Raw genomic sequence first — 6000 nt, forward strand, 5'->3', positions numbered from 1 at the left:
AACCACTTTGTGTGTTACATGGCCTACTGAGATTTTCATTTGCCTTTGGTTCTTCCCTTGCACTGTGTGCCAGAAAGTACCTGAAAATATCCCATATGGAACTAGGAGTAAATCCATCCACGTGGATTCATTCCTACGCTTTTGGTCTGTGATTTTAGGAGAAAACCTGCTGCGTTTTCCCCCTTGGAGTCTGTCTGATGTGGAAAAAGCACAAGTAAAGTTCGTTGTCAGAGTAATTAACTGTTGACATCCATAATGTATTTTTAGTGGTGCAGCAGGAGCAACACCAACTACTCTGTAAAACATTCCAGTGTGTTCTGGCCCTAAGTAGGAAAACTTGCAATTCAAGCTCATTTCTGATGATCTTTTTCTTGCTTTTGAAAGACTGGAAATGTCACCTAAACTGTCAGTGCTGGGGTCTCCAAATGAGGAAGCGCTTCAGACCACCTAATTGAAGAAAATGCTGTGCTTTTAGTTTTGATGAGTATGGGTTGCTTCCTAATTTTACCTCTTGGGTGTCATCTGTTGGTGGGAGCACCAAAGCCCTTTGAAGACAAAGGAATGAATCAGCCACCCTGACTGCCACGATGCCTGCTCTCTTCCTGTAAATCACAACCATCTTAAGGAGCGTTTGAATTTTCGGAGGGATAATGCTTCACTCCATTTCAGTTGTAGTTTCTATCATTTCGTTCACAGGTACTTTCCGCTTTCCTCCAGCAGATTTCCCAGACATCAGTGAATGTCCAGGTCCCTTGGGGTGTTTGTTCTCTCCACACCAGCTTTCCATGAGTTGGCAATAGTGATGTTACTACTTCTGGTAGCTGGTACTCTAAAATCCCTCCCAAGCCCTTGGATTGTCTAATCCCACGTGTGCTCCGCTTTGAGCCTTTTTTAACTCCCTTCTTCCAGTATTTCCTGTGGGCACTCACGATGTCCTTAAAGCCCATCCAGTTCCACCCACTGCTGCGGGCAGGAACACCTCCCACTGGATCAGGTTGCTCTAAGCCCCATCGAACCTGACTTGAACCCCTCCAGGGATGGGGCAGCCACCACTGCTCTGGGCAGCCTGGGCCAGGGCCTCCCCACCCTCACCCATATCTCCAGCCCCCAGATCATCACCATGGCCTCCTCTGGACTTGTTCCAACGGAACGTCCTGGAGGTGTCTGATACGAATTTGGGTGAAATCAAAGCCTGCCAAGACCCGTGTGAACAGTATATTAATATATTTATTATAATGTCCCTCTTTGGATGACATCCAGCAGCAGGACGGTGAGCACTGCGGCGGGGTGACAACTTGTAGCCGTGGGGCTCTTCCCAGAGGCAGGGAAAGCCCAGGAAAACCCAGGCAGGACGAACAGGTGCAGAGCGTGTTGGAAAAAGGGGGCAGTTTGAGCGGCACTTTGAGCAGGGAGGGCGAAGAGAGTGGCTGGAGGCCGTCCGGAAGGGACTGAGGACCATGGTGGCCACCTGGCATACAATTAAAGCTGCTCCAGGTGCCGCACCAGCCAGGATGGATGGAGCCTCGGCGGCACATGCAGCCACCCAGACACTGGGCTGCAGGGAGCGCCCCCTCCCACACGGAATCCCACCACCGGCACCGACTTCACTTGTGGGAGCTGTGCTGGCGTGGGGGAACTCCTCTGCTTGGTGGCAGAGCTGAGGGAGGAAGGAACCGCACTGAGGCCTGTCAGGGAGCGTGAGAGGGAAAGAGAGCAGTGGAGCAGCGCTCTCACAGGCTGAGCAGCTGCCAGAGCAAGCACAGCTGTGACCTGCCCATCCAGCAACTGCAACGCTGAGGAGAAAAGAGATGGGGAATGGCAGCAAGTTCCTGCCCGGAGCAGAAAGCCTGTTGTCCCCATTCACACAACAAACCCCCAGGTTCCCTCGCAGAATAAATACGAAGCACTGCAAGCGGAACCAATCCCCGCAGACCAAGAGGATGGCTCCCACGGCCTAGAAGCATTCCCTACGCTGCGCCATCCTCAGAAGAACATCAAAACAACCTCTGAGAAAAAGAAGGGGAGAGGGATTGTCTTGGGGGATCCCTTCTGAAGGGAGCAGAGGGCCCTGTCTGCAGAGCGCACCCGCTGCCCAGGGAGGGCTGCTGCCTGCCGGGGGCCTCGGGGAAAGACACCCCTAGAAAACTGCCTTCCCTGGGGAAACCCACAGGTTATTACCCTCTGCCAGTGTTTCAAAGAGGCCACAGTGACATAGAGAGGAGGAAGCTGAGGGCAATTTAGAGGGACTTCAGGGCTCTGGGTAAATGGTGAAGGGCTCTGGGGCACAAGGAGTGTTTACCTCCATTCCAACAATAAGGAACAAAGAGGGAGAGATCAAGAAGAATCAGTTGATTAATGCCTGGCTCCAAACCTGCTGTGAGGAGCAAAACTTTGGGCTTTTTGATGGTGGACTGGCCCGTGCATCTCCAGGCTTCCTTACCCAGGATGGGGCACGTGTGTCTCGTAGGGGTACAAAAATCCCCATCAGAAATCCAGCAGGGCTCCTAAACAGAGATTTAAACTGGGTGTAAGGGGGGGAGAGGGACACCACCAGGCTAGTCAGGAGTGAGCCTGGAAGTATTTAGTAGAATGCATTGCTAATGCAGCTCATTATGCCCCAGGGAGAGAGAATTCCCAAAACAGCATCAGCATTCAGGGAAAAAAAAAAAAATGCAAACTTGTTGCTACGAGGAGGAAAACAAAAAGGGAGGGAAAAAACTTTGGCAAAACACTAAGGAAGATTTGGTCAGGATAGGAGCAGAGGAATAGGTGCCCTGGCTCCAACCAAAGCCCAGCGAGCCCCAGATTCAGCCTCTGGGAGAGCCAGCAGGAAATGCTTAGATAAAATCCCCAGACCGAGGCAAACACCCTGTGATATTTCTTTCACATGACCTTGTTCCAGTTGTTCTTCGAGTCCGTGCAGACTTGCAGCATCTGCTGTGTCCCTCAGCAGGGAGCTGCAGGGGATGGAGCAGCATCACGCTAAGAGCATCAGCGGCCGCTCTTGGAACTCTGGAGGAGACTGAAAAAGGGGCCACGGCTGGGACTGCTGAAGCCAAACATGCAAAACCCAATAGCTTGGGCACCACGGTGGCTTGAGGATGTTTTCATAGAATGATGGAACGGTTTGGGTTGGAAGAGACTTCCAAGCCCACCCAGTTCCAATCCCCTGCCACGGGCAGCGGCATCTCTCACAGCATCACGGGGCTCAAAGCCCCATCGAACCTGGCCTGGAACAACTCCAGGGATGGGGCAGCCACCACCGCTCTGGGCAACCTGGGCCAGGGTCTCCCCGGCCTCACTATGAAGAATTTCTTCCTGATGGCTGATCCAGGTCTTCTCCCTTCCAATTTAAAGCCATTCCCCCTCATCCCATCACTCCAACCCTTGGAAAAAGTGCCTCCCCAGCTTTCCTGCAGCCCCTTTCAGCACTGGAAGCTGCTCTAAGGTCTCCACGGAGCCTTTTATTCTCCATAAAATGCGTGTCAAACCATGAATCATAGCACTAGATTGCCCCTGAGTTGCCCAGAGGTGGCCCTGGGTTGCCCACCAAGGACACCAAGTTGTCCAGCAAGGGCAGGAGGTTGTCCAGGACAGGAACTAGGAAGACACGTGAGGGTCTTTTCTTGCCCAGAGGTGTCACCGGGTTGACCTTCCAGAGCACTGGGTTGCCCAGTGGCTGCATCAGGTTGCCATGGGAGCTGCAGGGAGTCCCCCCGCCAGAACCCAGTGCCCTGCGCCCATGGCAACGCTGCCCTGGTTGCGTGTCACAGAGGGCACCGCTCCCCTGGTCACGCGTGTCACAAAGGGCAGAGGGGATATTACAGTGCCGAGCGGTGCTGCCACTCAGTCCGGTAGCGCAGCAGTGAGCAGCAGCACCCGGGCACCCTCAAACCGCCGGAGTGTACCCCACACCCAGGCACCTAACGGTGAGCATGCGCTTGAGCTGAGGGGGAGGGACCCAGAAAGAAGGGATTTCTCTTAAATGATGCATATCCCACCATGTGCCGTGGAAAGGGCCACATCTCGGCAGCTCCCTGAGCCCTCCTCACTGCCAGCTGGGGACATGCGCACAAGGTGGAGAATGTTCCGCAGCTCTTCAGCTGGAAATACTTATTCAGATAATTATTTCTCTCTGTGAATGTCTGAGGGGTTGGATTTTTCCCCTCTGCTCTGCTCTGCTGAGAACCCACCTGCAGCCCTGCATCCAGTTCTGGGGTCCTCAGCACAGGAAGGACATGGAGCTGTTGGAGCACGTCCAGAGGAGGCCATGGAGATGATCCAATGGCTGGAGCATCTCCTGTACAACGACAGGCTGAGAGAGTTGAGGTTGTTCAGCCTGGAGAAGAGAAGGCTCCAGGGAGAACTTAGAGCAGCCTCCAGTAGGGAAACGGGCTCTAGGAACGCTGGGGAGGGGCTCATGATCAGGGAGATTGAGATGACATCTCGGGAAGAAATGTTTTGCTGTGAGAATGAGGAGGCCCTGGCCCAGGTTGCCCAGAGCAGTGGTGGCTGCCCCATGCGGGGAGGTCTTCAAGGCCATCTCGGATGGGGCTCGTGGCAGCCAGATCCACTAGGAGGTGTCCCTGCCCATGTCACGGGGGTTGGAACTAGATGAGGATTTAGATCCCTTTTGACCCAAACCATTCCATGATTCTATGATTTACAGATACACATGCATGGGTGTTGTTTGGAGGCACAGTAGAGCTCCACCATAAAACGCGTGTCAAACCATGAATCATAGCACTAAATTGCCCCTAGGGTGCACTGAGTTGCCCAGAGGTGGCCCTGGGTTGCCCACCGAGAACACCAAGTTGTCCAGCAAGGGCAGTAGGTTGTCCAGGACAGGAACTAGGAAGACACGTGAGGGTCTTTTCTTGCCCAGAGGTGTCACCGGGTTGACCTTCCAGAGCACTGGGTTGCCCAGTGGCTGCATCAGGTTGCCATGGGAGCTGCAGGGAGTCCCCCCGCCAGAACCCAGTGCCCTGCGCCCATGGCAACGCTGCCCTGGTTGCGTGTCACAGAGGGCACCGCTCCCCTGGTCGCGCGTGTCACAAAGGGCAGAGGGGATATTACAGTGCCGAGCGGTGCTGCCACTCAGTCCGGTAGCGCAGCAGTGAGCAGCAGCACCCGGGCACCCTCAAACCGCCGGAGTGTACCCCACACCCAGGCACCTAACGGTGAGCATGAGCTTTAGCTGAGGGGGAGGGACCCAAAAAGCAGGGATTTCTGCCAATCTCCGTCATCTCTTATTTCAGCCAGGCGTACCCTAAAAGGTGGGCAGGGGCTCCTGTTATGTGTTGGTGGTCCAAGTGGCAGAAGCTGTTACCCTGGAGTGACTTATCCTGAGGGGCACGCAGGGGCATTTATTTCAGCTGGAAGGCAGGGAAATGTTACTCTGGTCCATAGCCAAGGGTTTTCCTCCTTTTTCATAGAATTGTAGAATCATGGAATAATTTGGGTTGGAAGGGGCCTCAAAGCCCATCCAGTTTCCACCCCTCTTCCAAGGGCAGGGACACCTCTCACTGAAGGATTTTGCTCAAAGCCCCATCCAACCTGGCCTCAAACACCTCCAGGGATGGGGCGGACACAGCTTCTTTGGGCAACCTGGGCCAGGGCCTCCCCGGCCTCACCATGAAGAATTTCTTCCTGATGTCTAATCTAAATCTTTCCCCTTCCAATTTAAAGCCATTCCCCCTTGTCCCATGGCTCCATATCCTTGGAAAAAGTCAGTGCCTAGTGTTCCTGGAGCCCCTCTCAGTGCTGGAAGCTGCTAGAAGGTCTGCCCCGGTTCTATGATTTTTAGAAGAAGCCGACCTCTCAACTCGCCTACACGTGCAAAGAGATCAGGGTAGTCCAGGAGGAGCAATGGAACCTCTAGGCAGGAGTTGCATGAGTTGCTGTAAGAAGGAACGCAAGTGCAGGAGCTGACTGAGTGTGGTTGTCTTTCTCCATCTTCTCCCCTGCGCAGGACACAGATCTGCATAGCAGAGTTCAAGA

This window comes from Cuculus canorus, chromosome 18 (assembly GCF_017976375.1).
Source record: "Cuculus canorus isolate bCucCan1 chromosome 18, bCucCan1.pri, whole genome shotgun sequence".
Lineage (NCBI taxonomy): Eukaryota > Metazoa > Chordata > Aves > Cuculiformes > Cuculidae > Cuculus > Cuculus canorus.